The sequence below is a fragment of the Suricata suricatta genome, chromosome 1 (assembly GCF_006229205.1).
Source record: "Suricata suricatta isolate VVHF042 chromosome 1, meerkat_22Aug2017_6uvM2_HiC, whole genome shotgun sequence".
NCBI classification, from domain to species: domain Eukaryota; kingdom Metazoa; phylum Chordata; class Mammalia; order Carnivora; family Herpestidae; genus Suricata; species Suricata suricatta.
In genome coordinates, this window is record NC_043700.1 from 70,980,066 (window position 1) to 71,001,629 (window position 21,564).

General features: G+C 44.9%; 1 long non-coding RNA gene across 1 annotated transcript; it reads right to left on the reverse strand.

Annotated features, from left to right (window-relative positions):
• Nucleotides 1–742: 742 nt before the first annotated feature.
• LOC115304290 lies at nt 743–8,985 on the reverse strand. Its single transcript, XR_003914376.1, has 3 exons — nt 8,611–8,985; nt 4,119–4,229; nt 743–865 (listed from the first exon to the last, which is right to left on the reverse strand). It is a non-coding gene; the product is annotated as an uncharacterized LOC115304290 (long non-coding RNA).
• Nucleotides 8,986–21,564: the final 12,579 nt, after the last annotated feature.

Genomic DNA, 21,564 nt, shown 5'->3' on the forward strand with positions numbered 1-21,564 from the left:
TATTGCAAAATGTCAAGCACAGTATCTACAATCTTGCATAGCCCAATGCATGGTAAGTGCCATTATTATTTACAATCCCTGGAGATTCCACTTACACTTGGCTTGTCCCAGTTGTAAATTAAGCTGAAGACTTACAAAATTGAGGAAAAATAACTTCTTAAGGCAAAATTCAACAATCAGTTGAGTTACCAATTATCTGCTCTGGACTTTGGTGGGGGTGGGGAAAGCAGGGAGCACTGTTTTTTTCTTTTCTTTTTTTTTTAAATGTTTGTAAATTTATTTTTGAGAGACAGAAAGAGGCAGTGTGAGCAGGGGAGGCTCAGAGAGAGAGGGAGACAAAGAATCTGAAGCAGGTTCCAGGCTCTGAGCTAGCTGTCAGCACAGAGCTTGATGTGGGGCTCAAACCCACAAACCGTGAGATAATGACCTGAGCCGAAGCCAGACGCTTAACCGACTGAGCCACCCAGGTGCCCCGAGGGAGCACTGTTTTCTCATGTGACCATGAGAAAATAAAAACACAAATTAAAATGAAAACTGCACTAAGAAAACTTATTTTCAAAACACTACGCTAAGCCTCTGTGGAGAAAGCAAATGAATTCACCAACTTGTTTCAGATCCAAAGGCAAACTATAAATGAACAGGGATATTCCTTTATCACCAGGGTTGGCCATCTAAGTATGCTCTAGAGCCAGGTGGAGTAGATCAGGTAATACGAGCTGCAACAACAGATAAACCCCAAAAGAAAATGTTGCTTTCTCATTTGCATAAAGTCCAATAAAGTGGGGATGGGAGAGATGTGAAAGGGATCCTTCAGGCTAATCTTCAACAGGAGGCTCCCACGTCTGCCCTGGCATCGACATCCAGCCTACAGATGAGAAAGCAGGAAGACACACCTATCACCTCTGCCTCCACACTCCATTGGCTAAAATTTAGTCACATGGTCATATTTAATTGCAAAGGAGGCTGGGAAGACTCAGCCTGTTGGCTGTTTGCTCAGCAGGAACTGGAAATGGGTTTTCAGAATAGCAATCAATTTCTGCTACATGGCACCTGCAAACCCCAGGTGTTTCATGTTTGGGAACTCTAAGACCCATTCTTTCTTGTTTTCATTCTTGCAATCCAACTCAAGTATTTAGTCCCCAGGTTCATAGTACTACAGGCAAATTTCACACAACTCAGTAACAAAATAGGAAAATAAAAGGGAGGGTGGTAGATAATAAGGACTCTAAAAAGAAAAAGTCAAATGAAATTTATACTCAGAGGAAATATTCAACATTCACCCTCTCTGCTTATTCAAGACCCTGAAGGTAAAGGCCCTAAGAAACCAAAGCAGCACTCACAGAGCTGCATCAGCAGATTCTGCTTTGTTTTGACAAAGCTAAATTTAAGCTAGAACTTGAGTCTTTCTCAGAATGAGAGCCTTTGATTGACTGTTTGAGTGTTATGATTCCTGGATATTGTGACTCAAATCTACATGCCCAAATAATACCATCTGTAATGATCACACCTTGTTCTGGAGCATTCATTTCTTAGAGCTTCCAGGCTTTGGAGAAATGACTTCCTTTTTTGGCATGTCCAAACCAAGTACCCACAACTCATGTAGGTCTGTCTCTGGATCACTGCCCATTTCCTGGACCCTATGTGGCTCTAGCCCAGGCCACAAGAAGCTCAGCTGAAGCTTCCTCTCCCATCTTCCACACCCTTCCACCTTCCTGCAAAAACTCTGTTTTGGAGCTCATATTGTCTCAGCTTCAAATTTTTTTTTTATCATGACTCACAATAATAAATAAATTTTATATTTTGACCCAGTACACACAGACACACAGAGACACACACACACATACACACACACAATTAAAACAAAAGTTTCTTGAAACATTGTTATTTTAGTAAGAATGGTGTACTCTGATAATTTTTGTTCACTTCTGTTTCAATCCATTAAAAAAATGCTCCTTAGGACTCACTAAATGGTTTAGACAAACCATATTCCACAGATTGTCATGTTTGTAATCTACTAGCCTATAGTCACTGTCCAACATTAGCAGAATTATTTTTTTCTCTCCTTGAGGCCAATGAACTTCATCTATGCTGCACTTTTCCCATATTCTCCTAAAACCACACTCTCAGCTTTTTCCCTCATCACTTTTAAAATCTTTAACTCCAGTATCTCCTTGGACCTCAGCCCTCTATCCTGTTACACCCACTTTACCTACACTTCAAGCTTAATCAGGAGCTTTAGACTCTTACTCTTCTATTGACTCTTCTTTATCAGAAATTTCCTGGTTTATATCTTCCACAATCTATACAGACTCCATGATTACAACCTCCTGATCTGTCCACCAGTCCATCACTTGGCATGAGATATTTTGGTTCTATCCTCCTGATAACCAAGCCTACAGCTTGGCCATCAGACCAATGGGCAGGGCCAAGAAAGTATCTGACCCAGGCTCATCAATTGGTGTTGATGTCTACACTGACTTACCACTGCTAATGTATCTATTCCTTAGCCCACTATAATTTTATCACTTCCAATCCCTCTGCACTGTTATATAGACTGAGAAATGCAAAGCATACTCTATGGGCCTTATTTTATTGTCTCTGCAGCATCTAAGATTATTAACCTTCAAAATCTCTCCCCATCACTTTAAGGGCTCCCTCTTCCCTAATTTTTCACATTCTCTCTTGCCATTCCTTTTCAAGATTCTTTATAAATTCTTTCTCCTCTCTCTACCCCTTAACTGCTGGTGTCCTCAAGTTCCTCCCCCTTTCAACATACTCTATAATAATCTGAGGCAAAATCATCCACATCCTGGTTTCCACTTCCATCTGTATGATGATTCTCACAAATATTCTAAATTTTCAGCCTTCTGTGGCTTCACATCCAATGCCTACCACATCCCTTTATCTGATGTCTCACAAAGCCTTTCAAACACAACATGTCCCAAACTGAAGTTGGATCTTTATCCCTGTTTAGTGTTTTCCAGTGGTTTTATACTGCATTTAGAAAAAAAAGAGCCCATGATTATTACCATGGTCTTTCGGGGCCAGGGGTCTAAATGGTCTAACTTTTAGCTCCCTTGTCTACCTCATTGTCTAGACTTTCTTCATGATGTACTCTGCTCAAGCCAAACTGGCTTCCTTGCTGTTCCTCCAATAAGCCAAGGATGCACTTATCATAGGGCATTTATCTTGTTACTCTCTCTGCCTGAAATGCTATTGCCCCGGATCAGATAACCACAAAACCCTCTTCCTAATCTTACTCAAGTTTCTGCTGAAATAACAGCTGCTCATAAAATTCTCTGACTAATCTATCAAAATAGCATCCTCATCACTCTCTATGCCCTTACGCAGCTTTATTTTTCTTCAAAGTAGCTACCATTACATTATATGAATGTGTTTATTGTCTGTTTACCCTGTTCACTAGAATATATAGGTTTCTTTAACTGAAATCCTCACCACCTAGAAGAGGACTTGAGACAATGTAAGAACTCAGTGAATAATTGATGAGTAAATGATTAATTTATCTCCTTCCCCTCTCTTACTCCATCCCTCCAAACTGCTTTCTCCCAGATTCTAGGTAAAAGGTACATGATTTTCCCAATCCTAGCCTCACCCAGAAGCTTGTCCTTTAGCCTCAACCTCTACTTCTCTCCACCCACATCCCATTTGTCATGCATCTTAGTGTATCTTCCTAAGTCTCTCCTATCACATCTGATTTCTCCATCTTCACTGCTGCGGCCTTGTTTTCACTGTAATGGATCCCTTTGTAAATCTGATAAAAGCTAGGGGGTCTTCTCAAGAAAATGTTCATGTAAACACCATATTCTTCATAAAAGGGTCTCTAGATTTTCCAAGCCCCGTGTGGGCTTCCCCAGGTGCCACAATGGCCAAGGGTAAAAATCTCTGCCTTAAAGATTCCTTATTTCTTATCTGAATCACTGTGATGTCTGCTAAGCTCTGAATGTTTGTGCCCCACCACACCACACCAGAAAATGCATATATTCAAATTCCAGTGTGATTATATTATGAGGTAAGCTTTGGGTGGTGATTATATCATGGGAGGAGAGCCCATATGAATGAGATTAGTGACATAAATTGACTCTGGAAAACTAGCTCACCCTTTCTCCATGAGAGGTTACATGGAGAAGATAGTGGTCAATGAAGGAGTGAGCTCTTGTCAGACACCAAATCTGCTGGCATCTTGATCTTGAACATCTCAGCCTCCAGACCTGTAAGAAATAAATGTTTGTTATTTATAAACCATCACATTGGTGGTATTTTGTAATAATAGCCCAAATGACTAAAACAACGTCCTCTGACAGGTCTTCCTGCCACCAATTCTACCCTTCCTTCCATCCACTTTCCACAAGAGCTGCCTAAGTAATCTTTCAACAGTGCAGCTTGGTCCAGGGCCTTCTGCGTGTCCCCTGTAACACATGTTAATGGTCCTCCAGCACCTTCAGAGCAATCTCCTCGATGTGGGTGCAAGCTGCTGCTTATTCCTCCAGCCTCAACCCTTTAGTGTTCCACACCCACACTCAGCTGGAGCTATTCTGAAAAACTCCTCTCTCACACCTCTGTGCCTTTGAAAGTGAAGGATCTTGGCCCTGTCTGGCTCCTCACTTCCATCTGCTTGGCTACCTGCTACTCACCTTCCCCCGAACAGCTCAAGGATTATCATGAAAGCACTCTCTGATATCTTGGGGCTTAACCAGAGACTCTTTCCTCATATCCAACTATCTTGTGATCATTATCTTGTCCAGTTTCCCTGTCAGATGGTGCATCATTGAGAACAGGGGCTGTTTTGTTAATTTCTGTGGCACTTAGGTGCTCAATATTGAATGACCAGATGGAATGATCAGGTAAAAGAAGGGAGAGGTGGAAGCAGCACATTTTAGATTCATATAAATGGGGCAGGTATAGTCAACCCAGCTTCCAAAATAGGAAAATCCATATTTACAGAGGAGATAAAGCTGATAGTTCTTCCATTTACAAAAAGGATTCACCACAAGGGGCCTCTAAATAGTGGGTACTTTAACCAGCCTATGTAAGTGTTTGTTTACAGATCATTAATCATTTTACAAAGAAGCCAAAAGCTCAAGTGCAGCCAATCAGAGCCTTTAGAACTGAATTACAAGGCTTCTGAAATTACTCTATAAGTTAACAGGAAGAATGATTCAATGTTAAGCTATACAATTAACACATAACTTTTCAGGAACAAGCCAGAGAGAGAGAGGAGAGGAAGGGAGGGAGGGAAAAAGAAGAACCACAGCAACAGGAGCATTAATTTTGAGAAGTCTAACAGAAAGACCCAAGAACTGCCTTAAACAAGGACATCTTCACTCTTGTGTGGCAGGTGGATGGCTAGGTGGGGGGAGAGGGGTGCTACAAAATGATTAGACACCTACAAGAAGGCCTTCATAGTAGTCAGTAAAGACAAATATCTCAATTTCTAGTGAAGACTAGGATACAGAGAGATCTTGTCTTTGCCATTATTATGCACCTAACAAGTCAAATGTATTTCCTCTGGCACAAACCCTAAAGTTCATACATCTATTCATCAAATATCGGTTGAATATCAGTTAAGCCCCTGGCACATGTCAGTCCATGTGAGACAAAATGCTAACCAAGATCTAGGCAATTTCTTGCTCTCAAGGAACTTGCATTTTAGAGGGAGGAGCAAGTGATCAATTAACACACAGGTAATTTACGACAATGAAAGTAGTAGCAAAGGATTAAGAAAGTGATGTGACACTGAGGGTGGGGATACCAGGAGCATCTCTAGGCAGGGAAGGCGAATGAAGCCTCTCTGGGAGCACATCACCAGGGCTGAGCCTGATGGATGAGAAGGAGACAGCCACAGAAAGATCTGGAGAAGGTACCATCAAAGTCCAAAGTCTGAGATGGAAAAGACCTAAGAGCCAAAAAGCCCTTAAACCAAAAGGAAGTCACTATAACTGAAGTTCAGTGGAGGAGCAAGGCTTGGGTGGGGTTGGGAGGCAGACTTTGCAGAGCTTTGTAAAATAAAGAACTGTGGAATTATTCTAAATGTGGGAAGCCATTATTTTGTCAGGAGACAATGTGCTTAGAAATAATCACTCTGGTGGCTCTGTGGAGAATAGGGCTTGAGGGAAGAAGAAGAAACTAGCACTCTAGTTAGGGGGTTATTGCAGCAGTACACACGGAAGATGATAGTGGTGTGGAGCAGGGTAGTGGGAGAGGCAGACAGATGTGGACAGATTGCAGATCTAGGTGATATGGGGCACAGAACTGTTGTAAACGATGACAGGTGAGGCCTCTCCAAGGTTCTTTCTCACGCAGACATTCTGTGACTATTACTTGAGTACCATGGCTATCAAAGTGGAGCTCTTTGTTGAGGAAATCTTCCTGGCATGACAGCTGGGCAGAGCCATACCTGCGCCACATTGTGATCATCTCTGGCCCATGAGTTTGGGGTAAGAATTCCTATAAAACCATCACCTGAGAAACCCAGAAGAAATCCATCCTTTGCATTCTAAAAGTTCTTGGTCCTGGAGCTAGTTCTGTTTCATCTTCCTTCTTGCCCTAAGCCAGGTACACTGTCTTGGGGATTCTCTATTTCAGGGAATGGCGTCACCCATGCAACCAGAAGACAGCTCACCATTTTTGACAACTCTATTGCAGACTGACCAAAGTCAGGTTGGTGAGCTACAATTACTTTGTATTGGGCAGCTAATGGCCGCTCTCAAGTGTTAGACGAAGTAGGAGCTATAGGTCTCTTCCCCAACAACTTCACAATCAGAGCATGTCTCAGACCAGATTCTGCCTTCACTGGCAGACATTTACTAGCAGGCGAGCACAAAAATGACCACATGACTAGGTTTGTAAGCTGAATGGAGGCCCAGCTTCCTATCATCTAGGCACTCAAAGCACTTTGCATGAAAAGTTCACCTTGAGACAGATGCAACCATTCCCCATTGCAGGATTCAGTTAACTGAGACTAGTGGTTCTCGCCTGGAGCAGACATTGTCCCTCGGATTTGCCTTCCAGGCGACTTATGGAGATATTTTTGTCTTTAACAACTGGGGAAATGCTCCTAGCATCTGGTGAGTAGAGGCTGGCGATGTGGCTAACCATCCTACAATTCATTCTATCTATCCCCAAGGTCTATATGGATACCTTTCCAAATAGGTATAGAATCAATCTCTCGCCTCTGCCCTCTACTGCCCTAGTTTGGATGGATCTTCAGCATTTTAGACAAAGTCTTCCTCCCATCCGCTTCCCAGCACCCCCTGTTTCTTCTGGCCCAGTCTCCCACCCTGCTATCGGACTGCTCTTCCCAAAATAGGACTGGTATCCCACTTTTTAAAATTCTCCAGTGTCTCTTTTGTGCACAATAAACTAACTCTTTGCTTTCTCTCCTGCCTTTTCTCCCTTGGGCATTTTCTTTCAACCTGCTATAGTTGCTTGAGTGTACCAAATTCTTCCAAACCTTTGTGCCTTTGTACATGCAATTCCTCTGCCTAGAAGGAAGGAAGGTGGAAGGGAGTAAGATACACAGAGCTTGAACCTAAACTCAAATACTGTCTCATCCTTTGATAACCCCAGGCCAGTCCCGGGCCTCCTTACTGACCTTGCCTTATTCTATACAAATCTCCACTGAAGTCAATGTCCTAGTTATCTTTCTGTACTGTGACAATTTGCATGTCTACTACCCTCCTAACTCCAAACTTTTATATAACTAATTCAGGGTCCAGCATGCTACCTGCTACACCATAGGCAGCAGCTAAATATTTGTTCAATAAATGATCACTTTCTATGCCCTGGGTTGTCTGGGTTTTGCTTTTAGTTTTGTTTTTTAACAGATTTTAAATTCTTCAAATTTTCAGAGGATGAAGTGATACAAATGTGATACTGTGGTTTTCAAATCTCACTGTGCCTAAGAATCCTCCTAAAGACTTGTTTCAAAAGCAGATTCCAGGGCCCCAAATGCCCAGGTAGTTTTTAAAATTAATTAATTTTTTTTAAATAAGATTTAATTTACATATTTTGAATTTAATACTTTAAAACTGTATAATTCAGTGATTTTGTAGTATATTCACAAAGTTGTGCAATCATCAGCACTATCAAATTCTAAAACATTTTTATCATTCTAGAAAGAAAACCGTATTTATTAGGTATTTATTAGCTGTCACCACCGTTTACCCACATCCCCAACCCTTGGCAATCACTAAATTCCTTTCTGGTGTCTGTGGATTTGACTAGTCTGAACATTTCCTATATTCCTATTTCCTATATTGGGTTGTTTGGGTATTTTTGTTGTTATTCAATAGTAGGAATTCTTTATATATTTTGAGTATTAATCCTTATCAGATATATGATTTGCAAATATTTTCTCTCATTCTCTGTGTTACCTTTTCATTCTCTTGATAGTCTTTTGATGTATGCATTTTTTAAAATTTAATGAAGTCCAATTTCTTTTTATTTCTTGAGCAATTGATGAGAACCCAGTGAGATTGGAACCCAGACAGAGGGCTGTACAGCGGGACCTACAGCCATTGGCACGAAATGGGCAGAAAAGAGCCCAGCATTTCTCAAGAAGGTCGACCAGAGAATCGTCAGCATACTCACCCTTCTTTGAAGTGTTCTGATTCTTTAACTTCCACGTTACATTCTCTGTTTTCCATCGTCCCTCACTGGGTTCTGGACACTTTACTCTGTCCTCTGGTCCCTTCACCTAGAGATGGTCAGGACATGTCACTGTTGCTAGTCCCACAGACTTCATTTCTTCTTGTCCCCTTAAGGAGGAACAGGAAGACATGGACATTCAACAATAATCCAATGGAAAAAGCAGAGATGTAGGGAGCTGAGGTGCAGCAAATCAGTTAAGCTTCTTAGTCTTCAGCTTACTTGACCTTTTTGGAATGTTGAGCTTTCATTAATTCATTTATCAAATACTTGAGTCTTTTTATGTTGTCAGCACTGTTTTTGGTTTGGGTATACAAAGAGGAATAAGACACATTTCCTGCCCTCAGAAAGTCTTCAGAGGGGACTGAGGGACACAGGCAAGCAATGACAACACAATACGATAGTGCAACAATCGGTGTATTTGTTGCCTAGGACCGCCATAACTTGCCCAGTAACAAAGTACCACAGACTGGGTGGCTTACATAATGGGAATTTACTGTCTCACTGTTCTGGATGCTGGAAGTGTGAGAGCAAGGTGTCAGCAGGGTTGATTCCTGCTAAGATCTGTGAAAGAGAATCTGTTCCAGGCCCCTCCCTTAGCTACTGGTGGTTTGCTGGTGATCTTTGGCATCCCTTGGCTTGTAGAAGCATCTTCCCAATCTCTGCCTTCATCTCTATATAGCATTCTCCCTGCGTGGTCTATGTCCAAGTTTCACCTTTTTATAAAAACACACTAGTTATACTGGATTAGTGGCCCACCTTACTCTATAACCTCATCTTAACTAAATACATTTGTAACAACTCTATTTCCAAATAAGATCCCATGTAAGGAACTGGGGATTAAGACTTCAACTATCAATTTTGGACACAGAATTCAACCCATACAGTGGGGATAGGCTCAGGGTATTATGAGAACACATACAAAATGGTTGTGGAGGAGTAAAGAGGAGGAGGCAACTTTGTTGGTCTTAAGGGGATGAGTGAAATTTGGCCAAGTGAAGAGATTAGCAGAGGAGGAAGAGGACAAGGGATATGGGGAATCAAGAGATCACACTGGGATTTAGTGCTGGAGCAGAGAGCTCAAGGCTGCAGAGAAGGACCAGCACCTCTGGTCACATAGGACTTATACAACGTGCAAAAAGTCCAGGCCAGGAAGACACAATGGAAGGGCTTTAAGCAGGGACTTGACCAGTGCAGTTTTGCCTTTCAAAGGGGTCACTCTGTCAGATAGGTGGAAATGGTAAGGACTGCAAATGGGGCAAACATCTGGGAGGCTGTGGTAGTGGGCCAGGTGAGAAAGTGGTAGCAGGGATAGCAGGAAGAGAAGGGATAGGCTTGACAAATACTGGGCGGGACTTGGTGATTGCAGTGCCTGAGCAGAGAGGAGTAGGGGAGCAACAGCCCCACCCCTGCAGCAAGGCCTCAGTGTCATCAGCAAGGTGCAGAAGAGGCAGTTTTAACAGGAAAATTGTCCCTGATTGTGGCTCTGGTAATACTGGATTAGTGGTGCCTATGGGAGAAGATAAGGGTAAAGATCTTGATTAGAAAGAGGGACTTAGGAGTTCTCTGCAGGTCCCACAAGAGAGAATGAGCTTCACCAGGGAGTGTGTGTGGCAGAGCAAGATGTGGTGTGAGTCAGAACAGAATCCTGGAGAAGACTCCATGTGCCTACCCCCTGTGCCTATGAGAGGCAGAGGAGAGGAGGGGGCCTCTCTGAGGGACGGTGGAAAACAGAGAATGTAACATGGAAGTTAAAGAATCAGGACACTTCAAAGAAGGGTAATCCATATTCTTTTTTCTTAAGTATATGTATTTATTTTGAGAGAGTGCAAAAGAATGGGGGAAGGGCAGAGAGAGAGGGGGGAGAGAGAGAATCACAAGCTGACTCGTTGCTGTCAGCATAGAGCCCAGTATAGAGCTTGAACTCACAAACCATGAGATCATGACCTGAGCCAAAATCAAAAGGCAGAAGACACTTAACTGACTAAGCCACTCAGGCACCCTGGGTCATTCATATTGTTAAATGCTTCAGGAAGTTCTAGTAAGAAAAGGGCTGCAACTAATCTATTCAATTTGCTGCCAGGAAAGTCATGGGCCACCTCGGCGACAGCAGTGTTAGTATTGTGGTGGGTAGGAGCGGAAACCAGAGGACAAGGAGCTGACGATGAATGGATGTGTAGACAGCAAGAAGTCTGGAAGACAGTGAAAGACAGGAAGTTCTGAAGTGAGTAGAAGAAGACATGGAGCATGAAACTTGAGTATAATTAGAGGCTTAAAGGGAGATGGAAGAGATTTCATCAAAATGAAATAGAATAACCATCAAAGTATGCCAGTAGGCATCAAGGGGGAGAGTAAAGGGCACAAAAAGGGGAGCACACCTCTGAGCCATGAGGTGAAGAGGGGTATGCATGTGTAAGTGTCTGTAGGAAGTGGGTGGGACATTGTGGAGGAATGAGCCTGATGACCTTGAAGTTGGAGACAAGTTTGTCTGGTGAGTATGAGAGAATGAATCAAAGTTGAGCAGGAGCCTTGGTGAGAGTGTTGGAAAACTTGGAGTGGTCACCCGGGGCACAGAGAAACAAGCTCTCTGAGGACAGAGGAAGCAACATGGGCAGCATGAGGACCTGGGGAGGCTGGGGTCCATGAACCTGTGATGGCCCAGCCTTTACAGGAGCGTCCTTTTCCCCAGGAGTGTTCGGTCTCTAAGACAGAGCAAAAACATTGAGATAAGGGCTTCTGTGCATCCACGTCTGGATTTTGCTTGGTGATAGTTGTGGGCAGCTAAGGGATCTGGGGAGATCTGTGGGCTACTGGATCCAGGAAGGGGATGAAGGAAGAAAGGGCAGGAGAAGCCTGATGAACGAGAAGATGGGGGCGTCAGCAGAAGTATGGATGCAAGCAAGCTGGAAGGACATGCAGAGGTGACTTGAAGGGACATTCTTACCCCACTTACGGTTTTACTCAGTGTGCTGTATGAGTGAACAGCAAATCTTCACACGAACAAGTCCATGATCCCTTTGCAAATTGCTCATGTAAAACTGTTGAAGCTGGATTAAAGGGGAAACTATACAAGATGCATCTCAGCTCCTTTGGTCAGGGCCCTTGAGGCTGTGTCCCACCATGATGTCATGAATTATTATTCTTGGGGTGGGGATTGTTTAGAAAATGAAAGAGGAGGCCATCTGGGTTTGTTTGGGTTTTTTTTTAATCTTTATCAGAATCTGATGAAGCAGTTCGGCTCTTTTTCAAGACAGTGTCTTGCAACAGACACCAGTGTCTTTCCATGAATAATGAATCCCTGCTTTACAGGGAGAGTGTGGATGAAGGGCAATAAGTTGAAGGCTCTAGCAGAGTCTCCGGTTGCATTTTGTGAGCTGAGAGTGACTGATCAATGGCAGAGACCCTGCAGCTGACCAGACGCAGCCATCCCATGCTGAGACCGAGTTCTGATATGCAAAGAGAGCCCGGGCCTCTTGTCAAATCACCAAACAGGATGCTGGCCATGCAGCAAACAGGCCTGCAAGCTGTTGACAGCCGAATGTCAGGCTGCCAGAGCCGGGCCCCACCACATGATGGGCATGGCCCCAAAGGCTGGGCGGCAATCTGTATTCCGGCGCACACCCTTGCCCACACTGCTGGCGCTCCAGCTCGACGCATCGAGCAATGCCCGTGCTCTGGGTCCAGAGACACTGTTGTGCAGTGCACACAGGCCCCTTTGTTCAGAAACAACGCAGGCATGAATGGAGGCAGCTTCCTTTGGTTCTTTCCTCAAGGCTTGGAAAGAAAGGCCTCGTAGTCCAGCTGCCTGACTCATCAGCTTCGGGAGTGGAGGGGGCTTCTCACCAAAAGCAAGTTGGTTTTAGCACATCCAAACATGGAGCTTAAAGAGGCTTGGACAAAACTGTGGCAAAACCCTACTCAGGTGTCCCCAGGCCTGCAGGGGGCTGGCCGGGGGCCCTTGGCAGCCCCCTGCTCGTGAAATGGGTTAAGAAAGTGTCTCCAGCAGAGAAGGCTCAGTCAGCACCTATGCTCTGGTGCAATCTTTTCACATGACAAAGAGCCTCTTGCTTTGTGTGTGAAAAAAGCTGAAGAGCAGGATAGATTCAATATGGGACCCAGGAGCGGTTGAGTAATTACCATTTTCTCCTTCTGTGGCTGCTTCATCTCCCCTGAAGTGATCCTCTATCCGCTGAAGGACACTTGGTGATCCAGGTCAGGCCCGTTCTCTCTCTGCCTGCACTGCGCCACAGGACACATGGATGCGGGAAGCAGCCAGTGCAGAAGATGGGTTCTGAAGACCATCTTTCTCTGACCCTAGGAAAGTACCCAATCACCCCCTCCCAGGCCTCTGCGAGTGCTGACAAATGGGATCCACCCTGAGGAAAGAGAGACCTGGTTTCAGTTCACAATGAAAAACCATTTCCCTTTAAAAAGAAAAAAGCCTTTGTGACCCTAAAGGAACGATTTTCTTATTTGTTGGCTCCAGAAGACCTGCTGCAGAAAGTCTTTGAGTAATTTCAAAAGCTCTCTGCATGGCCAACATCCTGTTTGGTGATGTACAATTTCCCAGCAAGGAGGAAGGCCCAAGAGAGTCCTCCGGGTTCCTGGCACTAGGTACCTTGGGCACCCTCAAGCCAGTGGTGACACAAGAGCAGTGGAGAGGAAGGTGGTGGTAGGAGTTTTGCTAGGTGACAGGGACTGCATCCTTCCCCTGCCAGGGTCTGCAACATGGTGCCCTCCTCCATGGGTTTCCTTAATGAAAGAAAAGTCTCCCCACTTCCCCCCCACTTGACACCGGCTCAGGGTATGATTCATTTCCTGTCAATTCAACACCTAGTTCAACAAGCAGCAGGGATTTCACAGGTATTCAATGGATGGATAGATGTTTTAGGGACTGAGGAAGTGGGTTTCTTTGTATTTTAGCTCTATCAGCTTTGTTTGGAGACCAGGGCCTGCATCTCCTGATAGTCTTCTGAACCTAGAAATCTGCACATTCTTATACCACGTTTCCCAGCACTTCACCAGGGCCCCCTCAAGGAGAGAGCAATGCAGCTGAATTGAGCCTAGACAAACCTCCTTCCTCTCCCAACCGCATCCCTGAAGCTGGCACAGGTCCAGGAGAGTTCTAGGACTTGGGGTATGAGCCACAGGAGTTGGGGGCACACTGTAATTTGGCTCCTCTACTTGTTCTCCCTGATTTCTAAGAAAATGTAAACTTCTCTAGGGAGCTAGCCTACCCCTCTGCTATTGACCTTCATACCTTCTTCCTCCTTGCTTCTCATCTTATATTCATTCAACACACATTTATTCAGAGTACTGGGTGTTGGACATTGTTGGTGACTAGGAATGTAAGATGATTCAGACCCATCTGTGAGTTTACAAACCACTGGAATAGGGAGAGATGCAAATATTCAGCATTTGTCTCAAAGTTGCTGACACATGTCCACATAGGGAGCTACACCGGTGGGGGCACCTCATGGTAAAAAAAAAATCCCAGATCTTATTTTTGTATTTGGGAGATTTGGTTTAGTAGTGCCCTCATTATCACCTTAAATTGATATTTGCATCTTTTGATAATTTGCACATTACCTCTTTTATTCCTCACAATAATCTTGAGATCAGAGATTTAATCTGGTTTACAAATGAAGAAACTGAGTCACAAACTAAGTGGTTGTTCAGCCTCCAGACTAAGAGAGGCTTTGAACTCAGGATGCCTGAGGGTAGCCCCGGCTCCTCCTACCCCACAAAGTGCCTCCCACCAGCCCAGCCCCTTCAGACAGGGAACCTGGTCAATCCTTTTAAAGGGGAGGAGAAGACAGCTCCACAGCCAGAGTGTAGCCCCAACTTTTCTTTTTTTGGCCTCAGCTGCTTGTCTGTTTTTCAGTTTCCAACTATGAAAAGGAAATAAAAATAGGGATAAGAGTGTTCTGTTGCTTCCTTAATGAACCCACCTGCTGGCTATTGCCAAAAATTCCTTTAAAGAAGCACAAATCCCTTCATTCTGCAGGTATAAATAAAAAGCTTAAGATGCAAATGCCTGGAAGCCTTAACACAGATATAAATAAGTTCCACTCAAGTCCAAATGATAATAGAATATTCTATCCTGCTTATTCTGAGTTAGAAAGCAGAAATAAAAATCACCAGTAGTCCCAAGGCTTTGCAGTATTACTTTCAGTAAAAGTATATAGATATAATGTTTTGAGCATCTACTCAGTGCCAGGCACTGTGCTGGGTGCTAAAGATTCAGTGGTAACCCAAATAGACACAGTACCTTCTTCCATGGCACTGAGAGTTGAGAGAGAAATGCAAAACGTAGGTGAGTAAATAAAAGCAAGCTTATTGTGAAGAGGACTAGAGAGAGGCCTTCTCAGGCAGAGGGAACCACATGTTCAGAGGCTCCAGGGTCAGTGTGGAGCAGGTAAAGGGACCCAGGAGTGGGCAGGTAAGGGTGGCAGCAAAGTTGAGAAAGATCTTTGGTGAGGGACCTTGGGACTTGAACTCAAACTTACGGGTCACTGAAGAAGAGCTGGAAGGGCAATGGGAAGACATTTAAGGACTTTATGGCAGGAAGGATAATAGTATGACTTGTACTTTCTTTAACCTTGAATTGCTGCAGCATCAGGAATGAGCAGGACTGTAGTAAGAGCAGTGCCATTTGCAGTTGGTTGGGGGATGCTATGATGGAAAAGGGGAGATGGTGGGGGGACACATGTTCCAGAGATGCTAGCATCTTAGAGTCTTAGAAAAAGAAATTAATGAGATTTGGTGATGGGGGGGGGGGTGGGGATAAAGAGGAGAGGAGTCCAGGATAATCCAAGCGGCTGAGGCCAGGCTGAGATGGGCAGGGGACGGTGCTGCAGGTTGACAGAAGGGCCACCACAGAAGGAACAGGCCTTGCAGGGAAGATGATGAACTCGGTTTGTGGCATGTTGGGTTTAAGTCCACATGAGCATGGAGACACGTGGCGTTCACGTGGCATTTTTGCCTCTTAGTGGCTGAACCTGCCTTCCCTGGTCCATGTGGCTGGATCACCTCAACACCCAGCCATTCTAGTCTGGTCCTTCCTTCTGTCGTCCCTGAATCCACAAAACACAATACCTACAGAGAGTGAAACAGAAACAAACGTTCCTCATGCCTTCAATGTTCCTCTCTGTGCCGTCTTCATTCCCTGGCAGAAGAGCAGGGGGAGAAGCCAGCTTCTGTGATTTGCACACTGGAGACGTTCTTCTTTACCAGATACTGGCTGCAGCGCGGATCGCTGCCTCTCAGCAGCCTGTCGCAGGCACACGTGCCAAATGTCGGATTCCAGAGAGCCCAGGACAGGAGGGGAAAGACTGCCTCGCTCTGTCCTCATGTACCTCTGTGAGCTCTCATGTCAGCCCCGCTAATGGAATGATGGGCTGCTATTGACACGGCCCCATTTTTCAAAAGGCAAATAAAATTAAACCACCATGAGAGAAGCAATGCAGATAAAAAGTCCATCTCAAGACTCCTTAGTACTCTGCGGCTCATTTTTTTCTAAATCCTTTCATTGATTATATTGTCTTGAGAGAGACAGAGAAAACAGAAGTCCTTCACAGTGGCTGAACTGTGCCTGCTATGATTTCTCCTTTCTGAGCAAGTTTTTAGTCAATGGACAGAAAAGAGCCTTTTCCAAGCTACTCCCAAGCCTCGAAAATGCTTGTCAAACTGTTCTCTCTAAATCCCACCCCCATGAAGATTTCTGTGTTCCAAGCCTCTTTCTAAAAAGCTTGGATCATTGTTTACAGACAAGCAGCAGAATTCCACTTCAGGATAAAAGAAGGTCTGTGAATGGGCTTCTAGGAGCAAGTGAGAGACCCTCCGTCTCTCTTCTTCCCCTGCTCAGAGGTCACTTCCGCCCTCACACCCCTTCTTAAGTAAACAGCAAATAGAAAGGCCATAGTCAGAGATGTCTGAGATCCCCGTGAGGAGAAGCAGACAGGGGTGCCTGGCTCTCACAATAAAATTAAATGGATGTTTGGGCTCTGGTCCCCTAGATAAGCAGAGACTCAGGCAAAAAAAAGTGAGAGGTACTAGAAGGTCAGAGGCAGGTAAGGTAAGTCAAGGTGAGAGTTGATTCCACAGGGTGTGCTTCTACTCGGTCCCGGTGCTAGCTGAGAAAAAGAGCCAGGAGCTTAACAAAGGTCTTTACTTGACGCAAGGGACTTCCCTGAAAAGAGTACAAGGAGAAACACATCTCATACCTCAGAACGGTGCACAAGAGAGAGAAAGGGGAGAGATTAATCTTTAGGGCTTCTCACCTATCTCTCACCTCCCATTTGTTAAGTTTCACCCCAGAAGGAGCCCCCCACCCCACCCCCAGACTTCCAGATTATGTCATTCAGATCCTCATCTCAGGAGCAGAATGTCATACCTTCCAAGGTGGTGTTTCAGTCAAACTGTAAAAGTCAGGGGTGGAGGTACAAAGTGGGATACATGGGGCACTGAGAAGGAGGGAGAGAGAGAAGGAGGAGGAGGAGGAGGAGGAGGAGAAAGAAAAGAGGGAGAAGGAAGAGAAAGCAAAGAGAGAGGAGGAAGGGGAGCCCAATGAGAGGGGAGAGAAGAGGGGAGGGGAGGGGAGGGAAAGGAGGGAGTGGCAGTGGCAGCGGCTGTAACTAAGGAAATCAGAGAAGGAGCCTAAGGTCTCTGTCCCAGTACAAGGGTAAAATGGGTGATATCCTTTTCTCTCCATGGAATAGGTTTTGGTAGAAATGGAAGGGACAACACAAAGGAGGACCTGGGAGGGGTGTTTATAACAAAAGGCTGAAGGATATACTGAGTGTTCCTAGAAGGAAAGGAGTGAAGGAATAAGGCTTGTTAGGCCATTGCATTTTATATCTCAGGGACCCAGGGGCAGGGAGCTGTGAGGGAGCCTGATGGAGGGAACCCCAGAGCCAGGATCTGAATTGTGGAGGGTTAAATAGAGGCACACAGGGGCTTGCTCACAGAAAAGAATGCTTATAAAACCAGTCGCAATGGTTCGTGATGAGAAATGAGCACCCCTATTTCCTGGACAAGGACAGGACTGGGCCTCTCTTCTTGGCAGAGAGGGAAGGAACCAGGGCCCTCTTTAAAGATGTCCCATGGCCCATTCCACTTACCTGGCCAGAGGAACGACAGCTCACCCTGCCATTTCTCTTCCAGGCCCCATGCCCGAGTGGGACTTGTGGACAAAGCACTCAGTTTGGCAAGGTTTTTGGGGTCCCCCTGTTGGCCACATGTTGCTCTCTTGGGAGTAAGTTTATTGGCTTTTTCCTGGCAGATACCCATCCAAGCCTCCTAGACAGTGTGGGTGTGCTGGACCCCTGTGGAGTCAGTGACAAGGGAGACAGGGCTTGGGCAAGATCGGGGTACCCCCTGAAGCAGGCCCATGATGTATTGGACCCCTCAAGGCTAAAGCTTGGTGACAATAAATATTGTTCATGTAGCACTCTACAGAGTGCAAAATGCCTTCACCTTTACATTCTCCTGTCTTTTTATAATAACAAAACTGAAGTTGATGATGAACAATCTAGACTCTTGAGGTTATTAAGAGTTCCCAAGGTCACAGAGCTGATAAGGACCTGAGCCCAGGTTTTTTATTCCTAATTCTCCTCTGATTCTGTGTTGGACACCTGAAGAGGAGCCTGAGAAATGAGACTTACGCATTTTGATTATTCGAATTTAGAAACATGGTTCTGAATGCCTGCGTCTAAGGTGGCGAGGGAAAGTCTCATAGGCCTCCGTCTTTAGATGGCACCTACCCCTGCTATCATGGGCTACAGCCCTGTAATCCTCCCTATCAGGCATTTTCAGTCCGCACTTCCCACCCCTCCCACCTGAACTATTTTGAGAAGGAAAATCAACAAGCATTTCCCAAGCTGCTTGTCTCTTGCTGGCTAGCAAACGCTTTCTCTCTCTTTCTCTTACACACACACACACACACACACACACACACACACACACACACACACCTCCTGCACCCCCCCCCCCAATGTCCCCCTCTCCAAGTGCTGCCAGCAGAGAGGCTCCCTGGGAATTTTAATAGCATCAATCAGCCTCACAGCTGGGGGCAGAGATAAGGGTGAGGAGTTCCTCCCTTAAAACCCTTCCCCAGGATTTGTGAGTCTAACTCTCACTTCTTCAATTTGGGAGCCCTTCACACAAAGACAAACACATACAATTACCAGTCTCCAGCGTGGAGAGAGAGGAGGAGAAATCAGCCCAGCTCTCAGCCTGCCCATTTATCTCCTTACCACAAGGATCCTTCTGTTTCCTCCAGGCAGCCTTTAGGTCTTTCTTGGGGGAGCCACGGGCAGGGGAGAAGAGGGGGGAGCGGGAGGATTCCTGGAACCCAGGGAAGCCTTCTTTGAGGACCTGGGTCACTACTGGACTTGAGGCTGTGGTGAACCCAGAGCAGCAAACTGGGCCTGCTTCCTGACCCTCCTCTTCCCTTGGATGTCCTTCAGACCAAACAAGCGGAGGGGCTAACCTTCTTCCTGAAAACACTTGTTCCATCCTTTCTTGTCCTTTCTTTATACAATAGGCTTTCCTGGACCTTCTTCCTCCATCTTCCAGATTTTACATGGCTTGCAGGAGAAATCACTGAGCTATTCATTGTTTTATAGTCCAACATTTTCAACAGGCTAAGTGGCCCCATGATGTAATATTAGGAGATGATCAGAGGAACTGTATTAAAATACTGTTTATTCCCCTTGCTGGTATGTGTCTAGGGCCCATGGCTTAACCACTTTCTCTCTCAGTTTCTCCATATACAAAATGTGAATAATTACTATCTAGAGGAGTCACGGTAAGAACTCAATGAGATAGTGCTTGGGAAAGTCATTAGCCCCCTGAGGGACTCAGTGAGGCATAGGTCCCTTCTCTGACACAAGGTTCTGAAGCGAGTTCCCAGTGTCTTTATACCTAATTGAAAACCAAAGAAGAATACCACCCTTCACTCTGGAAATGACTTTGTCCTTGTGGTTCTTTATTTCTCCTCTTAAAAACATACTGTCAGGTGCCTGGGTGGCTAGTCAGTTAAGTGTCTTGACTCTTGATTTTGGCTCAGATCATATCTCACGTTTTGTGGGATTTAGCCCCAGGTCAGACTCTGTGTGGACAGCAAGGAGCCTGCTAGGGTCTCTCTCTCTCTCTCTCTCTCTCTCTCTCTCTCTCTCAAAATAAATGAAAATAAATATTAAAAAACACACTATCATAAACATTAATTCTTTTTTTACTGTTATTCATCCCATTTCACTTAAACTCCAAGTAAAAAAAAATGCACCTCTTTTCTAACCCCTAGTCACCAGGGCAATTCTGGTTTTCCCTCCCCTACACACATGTGCACATACAATTGGGAGAGAAAGAGGTCAGTTCATTTATTCATGTATTTGTAATCAATAGGATTTCAAGGAAATCAACATGTGCCTCTACAATAAGATACATATTTAGATAGAGCTACAAGTAAGCAGGTGAGGACACCGGGCAGGGGCAGAGAGTGGTGGGAGGGGTAGGAGAAAGTTGCAGTGACATCAGCCCTCAAAAGCAGCTCAGTTCTGGGAGCAGCTCTCAGAAGAGCTGGAGAGTTGACCATAAGCCACAGGCTTCTACTCCCAGCCCAGACGGGTGCTTTCAGGGAAAGGATTAGAAAAGAAAGCCCCTGAAAGTGATGATCTTGGCAACATCCTCTGTTTTTTCAAGGGGAGAAAAATGTGTCAGAACCATGGAGGTTTCTGGGGCGCCTGGGTGGCTCAGCCGGTTGAGTGTCCAAATTTGGCTCAGGTCATGATCTCGTGGTTCGTGGGTTCGAGTCCCGTGTTGGGTTATGTGCTGCTAGCTCAGAGCCTGGAGCCTGCTTCAGATTCTGTGTCTCCTTCTCTCTCTGACCCTCCTTGGTTTGCGCTATCTCTGGCTGTCTCTCAAAAATAAATAAAAAACATTAAAAAAAAAAAAAAAGAACCACAGAGGTTTATCTGTGTGGGGTTAGGAGGACGTGAAATCATGGCTGCTTTCTGGATGAACTTGTCAGGAGTGGGTCACGTGGTGGACATCTAGGGAGCACATATTCCCACAGGTTAAATCACCAAAAATGGGTGATGGGCCTTGAGGAGGGCACTTGTTGGGATGAGCACTGAGGGTTGTATGTAAGCCAATTTGACTATAAATTATATTCATAAAAATTTTTTAAAATAATAAGTAGACAAATCAATCACCAAATTGAGATAACCTGGGGCTTCACTTGGAAAATGCAATTCTGCCACAAATTCAAGCAGGCCCTGACTTTATGACATGGGACCACTGTAGACAGCTTAGTAGCCCAATAAATTAAACAACAAACTATTATCAGGTTGTGCTCAGAATTCAAAAATTGCGGTGACTACAGACAGGCACTCCTACATACACACTCACGCGTCGTGCAGGTTCACGTGGAGTCCAAGTGAACCGGGTGGGGGGCGGGCATCCAGAAGTATCTGTTGTAAGGGAGGACAAAGTTTTGTTGGGTCCTCTTAGGCTGGGTCTGAAAAGTAAAGTGAAAAAGATTAATAAGAGAAAAGCATCATATTTTATTGAATTTGTCTACGGAAGTAGGAGCTTTCACAAGAACATGAAGACCCAAAGAAATGGCCTGAGCCGGAAGCTTTATACCTTTAAGACAAAAAACACTGCAGGTGTGGAGAACTGGGGAGACAAAAGTGTTTGGGCGGGGTGGGGGTAGTCCAGCCGGGGCTGGGCCGACTTTAACCTTTCTTAACTAGGAAGATAAAGGTTAGTTTAACAAGCTTTGTAAATTCCTCCCTCACTTTCTCTGGGCTATTAAGAGTCTGTCTCCCATAAAAGGAGAATTTATTTCCTGCTTTTAGGAAGAAAAGGGGATGCTTTTGACGCATTTCTTGC